At 37.7% G+C, this 19,053-nt stretch overlaps 1 protein-coding gene across 2 annotated transcripts in view; it reads right to left on the bottom strand.

The window, feature by feature from the left end:
• The window catches only part of PLEKHA2 (pleckstrin homology domain containing A2), a 118,374-nt gene that overhangs the window by 60,148 nt on the left and 39,173 nt on the right, over positions 1-19,053 (bottom strand). The window lies entirely within an intron of this gene.

The following is a 19,053-nucleotide window of genomic DNA, read 5'->3' as shown; positions in this document are numbered from 1 at the left end:
TGGGAGAACAAAAGATCTAAGTGTCAAGAGAAATAATGAAAAGAAAGAGGAATGAAGGAAGGATAGCACTACAAAGTAGATGCCCATCAGTTGGAAAATGGCCAAACTGTGGTGGATAAATGGAATAGAATTACTGTATTGTAAGAAATGATGGCTTTGAGGAATAGAGAAGTATAGAAACATCTTTATGATTTTTATGAACTAATGCAAAGTGAAATAAGTAATGCCAAGAGAACAATGTACAATAACTACAACAATATAAAAATAAAGGATGACATACCCAAAACTCAAAAGTAAATATAACAAAATTTTAAGATTAATCAACACTCCAATGAAGAGATAGGAGAGGATACCCACAACCCAACCCTTTGCAGATGTGGGAGGTCCACAAGTGTTACTCGTTCATGTTTTAAGACTTAGTTATGCTGATTTTTTTTCTCTAAAAATACTTTTTATTATATAGAATAGCTCTTTTGGAGGGGAAGAGGGCAGGATACTTGGGATAACTATGAAGATTTAAGAAACAAGGTATCAATAAAAGCTTAGTTTCTAAAGTTAAAATAAATTTAATAAATGGAAAGATTCAGAGAAATCTAGAGAAACATGAAGAGTGAACTGAGTAGAATCAGGCAAACTATTTATAAAATAACAATATTATAAAAGAAAACAATTCTGAAAAACTCAAGAACTCTGATCAATACAATGTCCAATCATAACTCCAGAATACTTCTTCTAATGAAGAAACCTGACTCACTTCTTGGTAGAGATTAATGGATGATAGGTGCAGAATGAGACATACATTTCAGACATGACCAATATATGAATGTTTTGCTTGACATATTTATATGTACTTGTGACATATTTATTTGTCACAAGGGAGAGGAGTGGGAGGACACATGGGGAGGAAGTGATAGAGAAGCAAAAAAAATTGAAGAAAATCAAAAGAGAGTCAACGAATTATTAAAAAATAAGAGCAGAAGAAAATTCATAGGAGGACAGACAAGCAGAGCAGTGTTGTAAGTACTTTGCTAAATATGAAACACACAAAAAAGAAAAGCAAGCCGAGGTGGTACACAGTAGAGTTTCATGGAAACTACACAGTCCAATATTTCTGTTCTTTCTATAGGGAAATGTTCATATTGGTTGATGTTTGTAAAATTCATATAAAAAAAAAGAAAATAGGGAAAAATATCTGTCCCTGAATCAAGCCTAAATCCTTCCTCTATAATTTCTACCCATTGTGTTGCCTACTAGAGCCAAGAACAAGTCTAATTATTCCATCTTCCACATGACAGTCTTCAAATACTTCAATGCAAATATATTGTCCTTACCTGCAACCCCAACTCTTGTCTTATCCAAGCTAAAAATCCACATATCATCCTATACCATTAACCCAAAACTTTGTAATCATCCTGGATAGCTCATTAATATCCCTCCTAAAGTATGAAACCTGTAGCTAAACACAAAGGTTCCATGAGAAACTGTCTATGCTTTAACAGTAAAGCTATTATTTAGGTAGTATTTATAGTTTACAATGCTCTTGTCCAAGACTGACTTATTTTCCCCTTTTAGCAACCTAAAGAGGTAGATGCTATAGTTGTTATTATCCCCATTAAAAGATAAATAAACTGAAGTTCAGAGATTAAGTGACTTGCCCAAGGTCATAAGTGACAAAGCCAGTTTTTGAACCAAGGTTTCTGCCAATATTTTATTTCCATTTCACCATAGCTGTACATGCTTGAAGAAGTTATTCTAGAAAGGAAAATAAAACACATATAAAGATAAATATGATAAAAACAGAATATGGCATATGCTTAGGAAGTTGTGAATCTTATAAACTACTCAGACTGTACCTTAGAAGATTTGGTTAAGCTATTCCCCTATTGTAACAATGGAGATACTTGATCAGGAATGTATTGGGAACTTTTAAAATTACTCCACTCTACTCAGACAGTGCCTTAGGGGAAGACAAAGTTGTAAACTCCTGATTGAACAATGAAAGTCCCTAACTCATACCTTATAGTAAAGCTAGAACCTTAAGCTAGGTCTATTTTTAGATCTAATACAAAAAGGTGTTAAGTACCTGTAAAGGTTAAATTAGTACCTAAAAAGGTCAAGTAACTTACAAAAGGCAAACTTAACAAAGAGGTGTGAAGTACTCAGAAGATTTAATCTAACCAGAGAAGGTGAAAACCAAAGTAGGTAAAAACTAAGAATGGGCAGTCCTGGAAAAAAGCGTCTACTATGATTGGTAGACGTGAAAATTTAGGGGAGGTGACATAAAAGAAAATTTCTTTAAAAGGAAGGGGTAAAAAGTCAGTTGAGGTAATTCAGTTTGGAGAGTAATTTCAATTTGGAGTGGAAGAACCCAGCTTGGAGACAGTCTTGTGGTGAGTGATAAAGACTGACTCGCTCTCCCTTAGGCTCAGGCCTAGGCCATTTTGGCCTAGGCCTTTTTCTACTGCTTGGCTCAGCCTGAGCCAGAGCAGTTTAAATTAATTCTCTCTCTCTCCCTCTCCCTCTCCCTCTCCCTCTCCCTCTCCCTCTCCCTCTCCCTCTCTCTCTCTCTCTCTCTCTCTCTCTCTCTCTCTCTCTCTCTCTCTCTCTCTCTCTCCCTCTCTCTCTCTCTCTCTCCCTCTCTCTCTCTCTCTCTCTCTCTCTCTCTCTCTCTCTCTCTCTCTCTCTCTCTCTCCTTCCCTTAATTCCTTCTTTCTTTATTAATTAAAATCTCCATAAATCCCAGGTGACTTGGGTATTTTCATATTTGGGAATTTCCCATGACCAGTTATTTTAGATTTTTAAGTCAAAACACTAAAAATTATCCTTATAGTTTGGGCATTTACAAAGTATAACATGTTCTAATATCATATAAGGAAGAAATCAATTACAGATTGGAGAAAAGGAGCAGAGAGGATGGGGGGAATAAGGAGGTCACATTTCAGCTGAGACTTGAAAGATAAGTAGTATGTCAAAGGCGAATAGCATTCCATATATTAAAAAATAATAGTAGTTGTAGTAGTAGTAGTAGTAGTCTCTCGGTAACCAAGGATGACGATTGTCTTTGTGCGTTTTCATCTATGATAGATGAGTGTGCACAAAGACACTTGTGCGTGAAGGAGATTCAAGTGGAAAAGCCGATGCACAAAGACAGTCCCACTCTCTCGGCATTGGAAGCCTGGGTCCAGTGGCACGAAAAGTGGTTACACCTGGAGACTTCCTCAGCTGCATTGAATGGCCATGTTGTCTTTTGTGCTCCAACACACCCTAAGCACTCCACAGTGCTTTGCTGCGTCGCCATCTCAGCCGTTGAACCTTCTTATTGGTTTCTGCCGTCTGTTCCACCGAAGCAGTCTTCACATGCTGGGTGAGCAAAGCCTTGGTTCACCAGGGGTCGACGACCCAATGGCTACCCTCACAAGGTTTAGCCGGCCTGTCGAAGCCGTTGCCCGGGGTGTGGCTGCTACCGCATGCTAGCAGCTACTAGGAGCCACAAGTGAGAGCTGGGGGTCAGGTGGGGGTCAGAGGCTGGAGAGCTGCCCTAGGAGGGCACGACAAGCCCTCCATACCAGAGATACTACCCCTCCCTGAACACCCCATACACCAAAAGATACATACATCAAGAGATATATGCACCTAAACACAAATTCTTTGGCATCCTCAATAGTCTTAATGCTGTGGAGGAATTCTGAGACCAAAGGAACTAGCAAAACACAGCAATTTTTATTTAATCCTAAAAAGCAAAAAGGAGCCATTGGTGTTTATTAAGTAAAGGAATGAAGTGGTCAGATCTTAACTTGAGGGAAATCATCTTTTAGCAACTATTTGAAGGAGAGATGGCAGAAGGGAAAGACAAAGCAGAACTTAAAGAGACTTAAGGCTGAGAACCCCTGCTCCAGCCTAAGTAAAGAGATTAGGAAGAATTTCAGTAAAGACGTTACTAAAAGAACAAGTTTATAAGAGGAGTGGGACAAGGATCCTGTTTTCAGTTATCTTTCAGCCACCTCTGGTCCACAGGCAATAGAGACAGCAAAGGCTTTCAACCTAACTTAGTCCCCTTGAATCCCCTTTTTGGAAAAAGATTTTTTAATCAGCACAAGGTATCAGAAATGACAGGGTTTATCAGACTCTCTTGCTCTTCCTGCACCCTGACTAACTCACTTCTTCCACTTGTCTCAGGCACAAGTTCCTTACTTTCAGGTACATCTCCCATGGTCCACAGGCAATAGGGGCATCACAGGCAAATGAAATCCACAGGAGAGAAATCCACCTCTTCATCTGAATCTTCTCCCAAATTGACAAAAAAAAATTTGGTCAAAACTCAATCCCTGTTCAAAAGCCTTTAATGCCCTGAATAAAGTCTAAACTCCTTAAACTAGCATTGAAAACTTTTCAAATATTAATACCTCCCTACTTTTCCAATTCTTATCCAATATACTTCCCTTGTTTTATATTTAATACGTTTCAGCCAAACTGGACATTCCCAATATAAATCTTGTGATGTCCTTGCCATCATGTATTGGGTCAAATTCTTACCTGTGCCACCAATACTCTCCTCTCTATCTGCTGAAATTCTGCCCACACTTTCAAATGTTTCTTTCTTTATGATGTTAAGGTTCCTCAACTTCTGACATATGCAGAGCCAGAAGAATTGAGAATTCATAAATTATCATCAATATCATGACAGATTTGTTATCATTATCAAGCCCTTAGATGTTATTCCCAGTGCCCAGATTCTTGAGGGGGAAGCATATCATGTAGCATGATCTAGCACTAGATTTTCCTAGGGTAATACAAGGGAGCACAGACCCAGATACTAGAAATACTAAACATCCCATCCATCAAATGAGGAATGAATGAATAAGCTGTGGCATATGGCTATTGGCATATGGTTGTGCCATTAGAAATAACCAACAGCAGTTCAGAAAAACTAGGAAAGACTTCTATGAACTGATACAAAGTGAATTGAGCAGAACCAGGAAAAGAGTGTATATAGTGAGTGGCCAATACATTGTATGAAGATCAACTGTGAAGGACTAAGGGACTCATGATGAAAAATGCTCTTCATAGCCAAAGAAAAAACTCTTAGTGTCTGTAGATCAAAACATACCATTTTTCTTTTCTTTTCTTTTTTTAAAGAGATTCTATAGGTATCAAGTGACAACATTTGTACAACCCAGTGGAATTGCTTGCTGACTCTGGAAGGTGGGAGGGAAGAGGGGAAGGAAAGAAAATGAATCATGTAAACATGGAAAAATATTTTTAAAATTTTTAAATAAATTAAAAGAGATTCTATTTTACCAATTACATGTAATAACAATTTCCCACCCAAGTTTTTTGAAGTTATAAGATCCAAATTAACTCTTTTTCCTCCCCCTTCCTGGAGATGGTAAGTAATTTGATCTGGATTATACATATACTATCAAGGCATACCATTTTCCACTTTATTCTTTCATGAGCTTTTTTTCTGATATGTGTGATATGTATCTTCTTTCATGACATGAGAAATATAGAAATATTTATCTCATGATAGCACACATATAACCTATATCAGACTATTTATGACCTAAGGGAAGAAAGAGGAAAGAGAGAATGAGAATCTACACAGCAAGATATCAGATAACAATTGTTTAAAATTGTTTCAATGTGTAATTGAAAAAAATTAAAATGAAAACTGAAAAAAATATTAAACATCCCTAGCCATAAAGCTTCATTACAAAGAGGCCTCACCTGCAGGAGTCTTTTTCTCTGGAAGTTGCCTGAGCTTGTTGCCTCCACTTCCTCTCTTCTCAACTCACTTCTCAGTCACCTATGACTCATTTCCAATTTCAACATTCAACTCAAAGTGTCCTCTCCAAAGTTACCAGTAACCTCTTAACTGCCAAATTTGATGATCTTTTTTCTCAGTCCTTAAATTCTCAATCTCTCTTTCACATCTGCCAATGCTGCTCTCTCTGTGTCTCCATCTCTCTCTATCTCTCCCACTCTCTCTGTCTCTGTCTGCATCTATCTGTCTCTCAACTCCACCCCCTCTGGATTTTCTTGATTCTTCTCCTGTCTGTCTGACCATCCCTTTTCAAAGCCCATTGCTGGTTTATCCACATATACAAACAGCCCCTAAGTGTAGAGTTTTGAACCAGGACCCTTTTCTCTATACTTTTACTTGATAATCTCATCAGTTCCCACAGGTTTAATCACTGACTTTATGAAGATAATAAAAATAATATCAACCACATAGTGTTTTAAGGTTTGCAAACATATTATCTCACTTGATAGAAGAACCTGTGAGTTGGGCATGTGATTGCCTCCAGTTTCCAGATGAGGAAAATGGAATTCATGAGAGATGAAGTGACTTGCCCTTCATTCCCCAACTAGTAAAGGAGGGAGGATTTGAACTCAGATTCCTGGGTTCAAGTCTAATGCTCCAGCCTCTGTGTCCCCAGAGCATCAGAGCTACATCACCAACTATATATTAGATATTTCAAACTGAATGCAATATAGTTTTTCAAATTCAACACGTGCAAAACAGAATCTATTAGGTTTCCTCAAAAAACCATCCTTCTTCCAAATTTCCCTATTTCTGTTGAAGATACCTCCATGGACTGTTTTATGCTGAGGCACAGATGAACATTGAGAAGTGCTTGCATTATTCTGCCAGAAATCTGGCTTTGGACTTCTGTTAATATTTTGTAAATTTAAAATATGCTCCTTCCTACAATACACTACTATTTAACAATACAAAGAATAATAATAAATAATCATTTCTATGATGCTTCCAGGCTCCCAGGTTGATAGCCTCAAAGTTATCCTCAACTCTTAGCCAATAGGTTAACATATTTCATCTTTTCTCCTTCTACATCATTCATATTCACTCCTTTCTCCTCTCACACAGCCACCATTCTAGTCCAGACACATCACTTCTCTCTTGGACTATTGAAATGACCTCCTAATTAATCTCCATGCCTCTAATCCTTCTTTATTTCAATCTATCCTCTTCCACATAGTTGCTAATGAGCTTTTTCTAAAGTGTAAATCTGGCCATGTCACTCCATTACTCAATTAATTGCAATGACTCCCTATTCCTTTTATGATTAAATTAAAAAATGCTCCGTTTGGCTTTGAAGGTCCTTCACAACCTGGTCCCAATCTACCTTTCCAATCTTCTTATATGTTACTCCCTTTCCTACACTCCCATCATCTAGCAAGACTGAGGCAGCTAGGTGGCCAAGTAGATAGAGCACCAATCCTGGAGTCAGGAGGACATAGTTTTAAATCTGGCCTCAGACACTTCCTAGCTGTGTGACCTTGGGCAAGTCAATTGGCACTCTTCTTTCTTAGAGTTGATACTAAGATAGAAAGTGAAGGTTAAAAAAACAAAACAAAACAAAAAAGGACTGGCCTTCTGTTCATTCTACACAAATTATTTGGCTATATACATATTAGATAAGAGACTTTAATGCAAAGGTGACCCTACTGGAAAAAATGTTTTAAAATGTTGCTCAGAAGTAAGAAATAAGTTGGTCCAAAGGTATATAAAAATTATAGAGAAGCTTCACACTTACATATGATGCTTGCTTTGTTCAACAAGACAGTAAGGAGGCACTGGACTTGCCAAGAATATCAACATACACAAACAAAAGTCACATAACATATGAAATATCATCTACCTGAGAGAAAATGATTGGTTCCTTATGTGGGAGTAATTTTCCAAATCAGCCATCTATGTACAATCAGAAAACTGACTTTTTAATATAAAAATCAATAAGAAATTAGAAGAATAAAAATCAGAAGACAGGGCATATAACTCAGATAGTTTCCTTCTCTATTTAAAGAAACTAGTTTTGCAGGAAAATGGAATTTAGGTAACAGCATATACATTAGCACAATGTCCGGTAGGTACATAGTAGGCACTTTACAAATGTTTATTGACTGAGATTGACACAAACAATTACCATTTCCTAACTAAGGTTCTAACTACATCAACTGAGAAGTGTGCTTTGTGCCATTTTTCAGAGGCACAATTGGTGATGTTTGCCCTGGGCATAAAAATTCCTAGTTATGATTCTGATAAGATGACCAAAATAGTCCAGAAACCACTGAGCCAGCACATACGTGATGTCCTTGATAGTTGAGGAGATATGACAGCCAAGGGCAACATCATTTTGGAACTTAAACTTCTTAGTAAAATCTTGTTTGAGATGATGGGAGACGATCATGGGCAATATCTATCACCATAAAATAGCGAGGAGCAGTGGAAAGTAAAAGAAATTTTGAGGATATTTGGCAAAAGACTCAATTAATTGCAATCCATTTTTAAAAAACCATTTAATGAAGAAATAGAAAAAATAAAAGAATGAAAAATGGAAAAGATTACATATTAAAAACTCCATTTTCCATCAGTGATAATGGAGCCCCTTTATTTGGATTCTAACATGGATGTCTGGTATGCTTCATGAAGAAATTGAAATGGAACTAAATAAAATGAAGATAGGAAAAAGAATTGGTCTACACTAAATATACACAGTGGAGTTTGCATTTTATCCTAGAGATACAATTGTAAAAGTATTTTAGGCTTAATTTTCAAGGTATATTAAAGAAAGCAGGATATTAAACTCTTTAAGGGGAAAAAAAACTTGAGCCTTATTATCACCCTATCCCAAGAAAGGCACCTGAGAAATTTTTAATAGCAATAACCCATTTGCCTTTTTTCCATATCTATAAAACTTTTATGAGAATAAGTATATACAAAAGGTCTGCTTGATGACAGTACAAGAAGGAGAACAGGCAGATTTTTGCAAATTATATTCTACAGACCAACATATTTTTATAAACATAAAATTGACTGAAAGATAGATATACAGTAGAGAGAGTAAGAAAAACAATAAAAGTCAGCTCACTTATAAACATGGAAAAATCTTAAAATTTCAGCAAATAGGACATAGTAATTCTTCACTAAAGTCTTCCTTCAATGCCTTTTCCATTACCCCCATATCTGATCTGTTGCCGAGTCGTGTCAAGATTACTTACTCAGTAACTCATATCCATGACCACTACCACTAAGTTATTTTATTATCTCTCTCGTGGGAGCTACTACAAATCCTCATCAAAATTTGTTCTCCATCCTTCCAGGATTTCTCTAAATTATTTTGTTCTACTCTGCATATATTCAGTATATGTCTATCTTATTCTTCCTTTGTCTGGATGTGCCATATTGTTGATTTATTAACAGTGAACCCAACACCAACAGTATTATAACATAACTGAATGAAGCATATCTAATATATGAATTTTTCCATAAGGCACAGCCTTCTTGTACTTAAAAACACCAGATGACACTCCAATACTACATTTGGGGGCCATTTAAAATAGTGAAATCATCACCAAAAAGCACAAAATGAAAAAAATATTATACTCACTAAACAGTAAAAAAAAGACATTTGGTTTATGATCCAAAGGTGAACTGACTTTGTATGACCTCAGCTGGGAACATGGATTTAAGGAGACCCAAATTTTTAAGATCTGTGTGTATCAGCAAATGACCACAAAAGTGCTACAACTATTGATTCGTAAGTTACAAATAAATTTTAATAAGGTGAATTCAAAAATAAGGAAACCACTGACAATAAAGATCAACTGTTATTTCCTATTTATCCTAGTTAAGCTAAGCTTGTTTGCATATATTTCTTTGTATGTTGTCTCCCCAGTTAGACTGTGAGCTCCTTTTGTATTCTCAATACTTAGCACAGTCCCTGGCATGTAGAGGGAGCTTAATATTGATTGATTATCAATAAATGAATTTAAAGGGCTAAAGCATGGGAAAGGAATGCTCTCTACCAGTGGAGGAAATCCCCTCACCAATGAAATCACAAGTTCTTGATTTATTGAAAAAAGAATAAGCAATCTGTCAAGGGAATTATTCACCACAACCAAGAAAGATTTGTCCCAGGAATGCTAAGATGATTCAATACCAAGGAAATGATTAATGTAATTCCTCATATCAACAGAGGGGAAAATAAAAATCATATGATTATGCCAGTAGGTACCAAAAAAGCATATGCCATTTATTTTTTTAAACCCTTAAGGCAGAAGAGTGGTAAGGGCTAGGCAATGGGGTTAAGTGACTTGCCCAGGGTCACACAGCTAAGAAGTGTCTGAGGTCATATTTGAACTGGCTCTCAATCCACTGAGCCACCCAGATGCTCCAGCTTTGCCATTTATAACAAAAATCAACTGTCACTTATATTATAAACTTCATTTTAAAATAGGAATAAAATATGAGAACAACAACTATTGCTTTTCTTTTAAGTAATAAAAAGATTTACTTGAGACCAAACCCCAACATTATTCTCCATATTAGGAGAATTCAGTCTGGGGCAAAGGCTAGGCCTGACCTCCTCTCTCTCCCCTTGTACTATGTCCCTCTCCTCTGGTAGCTCCCACACACAAATTGCCTGAATTTCCCCTCCACCTTTTCTGAGAAGGAGAGGAGACCCAGCTGGATGCTCCAAAGAGAAAGAGAAAGCAGGTGATACAAGATGAAGACCAGAAAAAAGGCTCAGGAAGAGCAGCAGGTTTGAAGAGTTAGAAGGAGTCCAAGCTGTCCTTTACTCCATGCAGTAGGGCAAAGAGAACCTAAACAGTGATACTAACCTGGACAAGGATAATGATATCACCTCAGAGTATGAGAACTCCCAGCAGACCAAGGATGTTATCATCCCACCTGCTGGCAGCCCAGGCACAAATGAGGAGCACCCCCTTGCCTCCAATTATACCTGGATTCTCTGTATGGGCAGTGAGGAGATACCTTCTTTGAGAAACAGCCCTAGCAGTAAGCAGGAGGCCAGGATACAGAAAACATAAAAGAAGAGTGACATTGAAAAGGTCCTAAATGCTTGTGATCCAAAATCTCATCTGCATGGACATTCCTTACAACATCTCTGCTGTCCATCCAGGATTTTGGAAGCCTAGAAATGATACCACTTGCAAATCCAGACCCCAAGGACCAGAAATGAGCTGAACCTGAATCCTGCTCACCCACTACCCACTAAGACACACAGGACCACAGGACTGTCCAGACATCCCCATGTACACAAAGGATTTTCTGGAGCCAGAATGAAGGGAGTGGAGCTGCTCAATCCCCCCACTTCCCCTTACTCAACCCAGTGTGTCCTGGACAGGCTTAGCCCTAAAACTGTGACTAGAGGCCATAGCACCCAGCACCAGCCTGTTTCATCCCAGGTCTTCCCTGCCCAGTCCATCCTTGTTTCTCTTCCCCCTTCTCCTGTGTGTCTACAGCTTAGTGACTGAGAGGGTCTGTGCAAACAACAAACATAGATCTGCAGAACAACAGGCGAGGCAAGCATATGTAACACAGATCCTGTATGTTTACATACATAGAAAAGACCCTTCTCCCCTTGTCCCCAATCAACCCTCCCCAGGGTTATAGGTTTCCTTTTTTTTAAAGGGGGAGGGGAATAGAAGTCCTAGCCCAGTTCCACCCCCACTACCCATGGTCCCCAGAATATGTCAGCAATGGCTTCACAATCAGTGGTAATTTAGTTCTTATCAACAAGAGAAAGGGCTCTTTTGGTCACTAGCCAGTCATGGGGAGTGGTGCTATTTACAAAGAGGAGATGAGAGTCCCTTTGGGTCAGCAAATTGGTAGAGAGAACCTGGCCCTAACCCTAAACAGTCTGGTAGCCTTTTGCCATGGGCCTTCCTACAACCCCATGTTCTGTGAAGCTATGTCCATCTAGCCTCTACTATGTTTGTGGTTGTTCACAAGATATCTAAAAATTGCAAATGATAACTAAATAAAAGCATATATGATGGGAAAAAAATAAAAGTGTCCCTCCCTAAAAATAATTCTAGTTCTTCTGATGAACTCTAACTGGATATTCTTATTAAAATTAAAAATAATATCAAGAGCTTCCCATTGTCACAACTATCCATTTCAATGGCCTTCTCTCAATCTTCATTCTCCTTGACCTCTCTGCAGCCATTGACACTGTTGACCATGCTCTCCTCCTTGATACTCCTTTCTCGCTAGGTTTTCAAAATACCCCCCTCTCCTGATTCTTCTTCTTACTGCTCAGTCTCCTTTCCTTGCTCTGAATCCAGACATACTTCCCACAGCTCTGTCCTGGGCCCTCTTCTATTCTTCCTCTACTATTTCACTTGGATTCAATTATTCATTCTGTGATAATGATTCACAAATCTACTTATGTGATACTAACCTTTCTATTGACCTCTAGTCTTATAGCTCCAACTTCCTACTAGACATCTCAAACTGGATGTCTTATAGATATCTTATAATCAACATGTCCAAGACCAAGATCATTATTTTTTCCTTCAAACATTCCAAATTTTGGTAATTTCCACCTTTCCAAACTTTTCTATTACTGTTAGGGGTATTTTTTCCTCCTAATCCCCTAAACGTGCCATTTAGGTATCATGCTCAAATGCTCCCTCTTTCTAATCACCTCCTCCCTCTCCAGAACCATATCACTCTATGGCCAAAACGTGATTTTACTTTTGTAACATCTCGTGCGTATAATAACTTCTCCCATTGAATACTACTCTCATCAAGCTCTCATCACGTCATGCCTGGACAATTGCAATAATCTGATGGTTGGGTTCTCTGTCACAGGTCTGCTTGCTCCAGCCCATTCTCTGCTTAACTGTCAAGATGAACTTCCTTAAGCTCAGGTCCGACCATACCACCACCCTCCCAACTTGAGAAACTCAAGTGGCTCCTTACCATCTATAGGATCAAATATAAAATCTTCTTTTTTCATGTTCAAACCCTTTTATTACCTGACCTTTCCCACCTTTCCAGCCTTATTATAACTTATACTCTCCTCCCAAGCATTCTTCCATCCAGTGACATTGGTCTCCTTGCTGTTCCTCACACAAGACTCTAACTCTCTATGTCAAGAAATCACTTAGTAGAGATAAGAAGCTCAGCAAACTGGCAGGTTATAAGATATAATCAAAAAATCAGTTCTATTCCTACATACCAGAAATGAATAATTAGGTAATAGAATGGGGGTGGGGAGGCTGAGAAGGATCTTATTTACAAAGAATCATTAAAAAAACAAGAGTATAAACCTGGAAAAAAAAACAACACATAAAATGTTTATCTAGAGAACTAACCATTTTTTCCCCTGTGGCACACTCCTACAATCTACATAGAGATGCTTATACCTTTGATCTTGGTATATGCATACATATTTTGCAATAAATATTTATATATAAATCTCTTTATATGATAATAACCTTTTATCATTCCATCTTTTCTTCTGCTTTATTACTACAACCCAATACCTCATCTTCACTATAACCGCCAACCCTTTAACTTCTCATTGGAAAAAATATGTATTTTAGATTTGTTGTTGTTCAGTCATTTCAGTCATATCTGAGATTTTGTGACCCCATTTGGGGTTTTCTTGGCAAAGATACTAGAATGGTTTGTCATTTCCTTCTCCAGCGCATTTTATAGATGAGGAAACTGAGGCAAAAATAGGCTTCCTAGCTATATGGGCTAGTTCCTGGGCAAGTTGTTTAAACCCAATTGCCCAGCCTTTCCCCCTCTTCTGCCTTAGAACTAATATTTCATATTGATTCTAAGGTAAGGGTTTACAAGAAAAAACTTTTGCATCAATGCAATCAACATGTCTAAGATAAGAATCTTTGCATTAAACGTCTCAGATAAAAGTCTTAAACATCCCAAATCTAAAAGGAATTGAGACAAATCTGTAACTTCAAGAGTCATTTTTCAACAGAAAAATGAATAATTTTCAAAAGAAAACATGCAAACTATGAGTATCTAAAAATATTATATCTAATATATCTTAAAAGTATACAAAATGACTAATAATCAGAAAATGCAAATTAAAACAATTCTGAAGATGTTTCACACTCATCAAATAGTCAAAGAATGAAAATTCCCTCCTGGAGGAGCTGTGAGAAGATAGTTACTCTAATCTGTTTCTGGTAGAATTATGAGTTCACCTAATCATGCTAGAAATTGGTTGGGAATTATGCAGAAGTTACCAAATTGTTCACACTTTAAAAAAAATAATAACTCCTGCCTTCTCTATCTTAATATCAATTCTAAGGCAGAAGAGTGGCAAAGTCTAAGCAACTGAGGTTAAGTGACTTGCCCAGGGTCACACAGTTAGGAAGTGTCAGAGACCAGACTTTGAACCTAGGTCCTCTCATCAACAGGCCTGGCACTCTACCCATAGAGCCACCTTGCTGCCAAACCCAGGTTGTCTGGACTCTAAGCTTGGCAAGCTCTTTAATGTGCCACCTACTTGCCTCTTGTTGATATTCTTTGACCTGGGTTTCTACCCTAAAGAAGTAAATAACAGCAAGAAAAGATGTATAATATATAAAAATATGCATATTTGTAATAATAAAATTCCAGCAGCAAAATATATGCTCAACAACCAGAAGTGTCTGAATAAATTGTGATACATATTGGAATATGATTATTGTAAGAAATGAAATTTTTGAAAAATTATGAAAAACATAGAAAGGGTAATGTGAAATGACACTCTGAATGGGGGATTCTTTATTCTCTTTGTCTATTTTGAGTTAATCCATCAAGAAAGCCCTATGGATCATACTTTTGTGAAAAAAATTTATAAGGACATAACATTATAAAGTGATTACACATGTCAGGGAGATGAATTATTTATTACTTTCCCTTGCTCTTTGTATGTATAGGCTTAGCATGGAGAAGTGAAAACTTAGGGAGAATTACTTTTGTCTTCACATATTTAAAGTGCTGTCACATAGAATCCTTAGATCACAGGTTTAAAGTTAAGACAGGACCATGCAGGCTCCTCTTTTTACAGATAGGAGACTCAGAGAAATTAAATAATTTACACAATGTCACACAAGTGACATTCAAGTATGAGGCATAATTTGAATTCAGATCTTCCTGCCTTCCAGTCCAGCACTCTGTCCACTACAGCATAGTGCTTCTCCCCTGACCATTATCTTGGTCTCCTGATCAAGAACTGAGTTGCCAGCTTTGCCCAAGATCTCTGTTTTATACTTTAACAAATATTTACTAAGCTCAAGAGACCACATAGATGCCAGGAATGCAAAACAAACACCAACCCCTCACCCAAAAACAAACAAAATCCCAACAGAACGATCCATACTATTAAAGAGCTTATACTTTGCAATGGACAAATTAATACAAAGGTAAATTAATAGGAAGCAGCCTCCTGAGGGACATTGTCAGTCCCTGAGTACTCAGACTATAGCTTGGGCATATTCATTTGGGAGCTATGTGGTAGATGGCTTGGAGAAGGGAGGCTATGGAAGAAGGGAGACCCAGTAGGAGGCCATTATAATAGTATAGGCAAGAAATGAAGAGGCTCCTAATTAATGTGGTAGCCATATGAGCGTAGAAAGGGAGACCAATGTGAGAGATATGAAGGTGGGATTGACCAGATTTGTCAATGAATTGACTATGTGGGATGAGAGAGGTGTTAGAGAGGAGGATAAGGGAGGTTCTAGCTACCTAGAAGGACACTGGCACCCTAAATAGAATGAGAAGATATGGTTTTGAGGTTTAAGATGGAAAGCTAACTGATGATGGCAGGGGTAGTAATTCTTACTGAAACAAAAGAATGGTTTTAACACAACCTACCAAATATTTTCCACTTGAAGCTTTACAGTGGTGAGTATCTAAATATCTTCATTGGACCATGGCAGAACCCAAAGGCAGAACCAATTGGAGAGTGGGAAGATGGTTCACGTCCAATATTCCCTGGGATAGCCAATGGTGGGGCTCGACTCCAGTTACATCGCCTCCTTTGTCCATTATAGCACAGCTATGTTCCTCTCTGCTCCTTCTTGTGGCTGGTCCTCTCTGGCCATGCAGGCTGCCCACCTCTCTCCTTCTATCCCCATACCAACCCCTCAGGGACACAGCAGTCCCTTGGGGTAGACAGCAACCACTCTAAGCAGTTGTTCAGGGGCTATTGAGTAAATCCTTGCCCTTCCAAACATCTCCCTAAAGCACCTTATACCTGTAGCAGGTAAAGTCTTAACCCCTTGTAAGGTCTCCCTACCTACAAGCCACCCCCTTTTTTTGGTGGGACAAAATGAGTAACATAGAAAGAACAGATAGGAATGAGTTGTCTTTTCTATTGCCAACCTCATTACATTAGCCTTTCCTCCAAAATCACTATTTCTGTTCCATTTTCTCAGGTGCTCCACCTTCCTTTCGTCCTTGATACTATACTCACCTTAAATTAGTCTCTTCAAAATTGCTATTATCTTTTTTTAACCCTTGCCTTCCATCTTAGAATCAATACTGTTATTGGTTCCAAGACAGAAGAGCAGTAAGGGGTAGACAATGGGGGTTAAGCGACTTGCCCAGGGTCACACAGCTTGGATGTGTCTGAGGGCAGATTCAGACTCAAGACTTTCCATCTTTAGGCCTGGGTTCTCCTTCCACTGAGCCAACTAGCTGCCCTCTCCCATGACCTTGTAATTGCCCAATCTAATGGCCTTTTCTCAATTCTCATCCTTTTTTGACCTCTCTGTACCATTTAACACTTACTGGCTTCTCCTAGACACATATTCTTTGATCTCTGGGTTGCTAAAAATTATGCGTGTCACCAATGAAAATTCTCATTTCTGTACACATAAAAAAACTTGGAAATAGAATTTTTTCATATTTGGTAAAAATTTTCCAGAGAGCTTTAGTGAGTTTATGAACACATTTGTTAAAAAAATTTTAAATCCAATGCTTTCTGATTAGGTTATAAAAACTGATAACAGGGAAAATGGATATTTCTTAGATGAATTCCAACAAAAGCTTTGCTTAATTAGTACCTGATTATTTCAACTGAGTAAACTTAGCCAAGAATGCACTTCTTCCATTGGGAGGTAGGTATCTTTTACAGTTCTGACAACCATTCAAACAAAGCAGGAAATTAAACTAAATGTAATTATATCTTCAAATCACTGTGCTAGAAAGTGTTAAAAACCAATACTTTTTAAAAAATGAAACACTGTTATTAATGAGATCACATTGCTCTTATTAAAACATTTAAATTAAATTAAATTAATAAAAAATTACTACTTTTTTTAGAGAGAGAAAAAGAATTTTTGTACCATTAAAGAAAATGGTTTTTTTGGTTGTACTTTATCTTATCCTTCTAAAATTCTCATGTAGCTTATATAATGTACATAATTGTTAATACTGTAGCTTTTGTGTGTAATTTATTTTAAAAAATATGCATTTACATTTGTAAAGTAATATACAATGGGAGACAGAAAGCCAAGATGGTGGAATGGTAGGAAGCAGCACAAGGGAGTACTGCTCCACAAACTATCTCCAAACAGATCTAGAAAATGCACCAGATCAAATTCTGATGGAGAAATTCAGAAAAGTCATAGTGAGTCATTTGTCCAGCCTGGTTTAGAATAGACAGGAAAGGCTGTGGACATAGGGACAGGTTCAACCAAGAGCCCTGGGAAAAAAAAAACATAAAAAGAAGTCTCAGACTTTTAAACTGGGGGGGGGGGGGTGTCACTGAGGGAGTAACAGGAGTTAACTATTTGTTGACCAGATCAAAGTGTCAGGTCACAGATCTAGAGAGAAGGGCACTTGCCCAGCAGAGTACCATTGCAAGTAGAGAGGCCCTAGGTTGCATATTGAGAAAAGAGAAAGTTCAGAAGCAAACAGCAGCAATTATGGTGATGTTAGGTCCCCAGGGGCAAAGCAGGGTCTAACCAAAAGCATCTAGCCTAGCCTGCAGAGGAATAACCAGGGCAGGAAACAAACTCAATGAAAGCCTACAATTTTGCTATTCTGACCAACGAGTTTTTCAGTAGCATCAACTCATGCACACTCAGGTCAGGAACTGTCAGAGCTCAGACTGGGGAGGGCAGCAATCAGGTTTGGTCCTGGATTAGACTTTGGGAACACTTAGAGCTTATAGGTTCTGATCTTGCCCATGAAACCTCAGAATAATGTGACATTTGACATTCCAAGAAAGCAACAACAAAACCATTCTAGACCTTCCATCCAGAAGTGTGACAGAACCTGGACCTAAAATCAAGTATGAAATCAAGATATAAGCTGGAAGAATGAGCTAGCAACAAAGGGATCCTACCATACTGACAGAAACTAGCACAATAAATCATTATGGTGGCAGAGATGCTCAAGTCACAAATGCAGAAGAGAATGATTCCGAAACATCTATAAGCAATGCCTCACAGTGGGGGCACAAACTCAGCTAGAATTTATGGAAGAAATGAAACAGGAGTTTTCAAAAAGACCAAAAAAATTTTATAAATGGAATGAGAACATTTGAGGGGAAAATGGTTAAAAAAAATGAGAGCTAAGACAGAAAGAATTGGAAAAGGAATTAACAGCCTTGCACAATATGCCCTATCTAAACAACAAACTTGCTAAAAATTCAAATGAAGAAATAGAAACCAATGAGGTGGAGGCAACAACAACAACAAACATTAAAACAAAATCAGAAGACTAGAAAAATAGAAGAAAATGTAAGGTATCTCACAGCAAAAACAACTGACCTGGGAAATAGACTGAGGCAAAAAAAAACCTTAAGAATCCTTGTACTACATATGTAAAATCTCCCACCAAAGTGGGGGTGGGGTTTAAATAGAAGGGAGGGAGGGGATTTGGAGCTCAGTTTTTTTTAAATGTTAAACTTTTTTTCATGTAATTGAGGAAAAAGTAAAATATTGAATATAAAAAGAATCATTGCACTGTATGAACACCATGAGCTAAAAAAAAAAAGAACTTAGACAGCCTAAGCTGCCCAAATATCAAACCAGAGGACAAACTGTAAAGAGAAAGAATTCACTAGTCATTTCCTGAAAGAAACCCCAAAATGAAAACTCCCAGGAAAATCACAGCCAAAATCCAGAATTTCCATGTCAAAGAAAAAGTACTGTAAGCAGTCAGAAAGAAAGAGTAATGAGTAGCCACAGCCAAGATCACACACAATTTAGCAACTACCATTATAAAGGAGCAGAGAACATTGAATATTA

Source organism: Monodelphis domestica, chromosome 1, assembly GCF_027887165.1.
Source record: "Monodelphis domestica isolate mMonDom1 chromosome 1, mMonDom1.pri, whole genome shotgun sequence".
NCBI classification, from domain to species: Eukaryota; Metazoa; Chordata; class Mammalia; order Didelphimorphia; family Didelphidae; genus Monodelphis; species Monodelphis domestica.
This window is presented reverse-complemented; position numbering and strand designations above follow the sequence as displayed.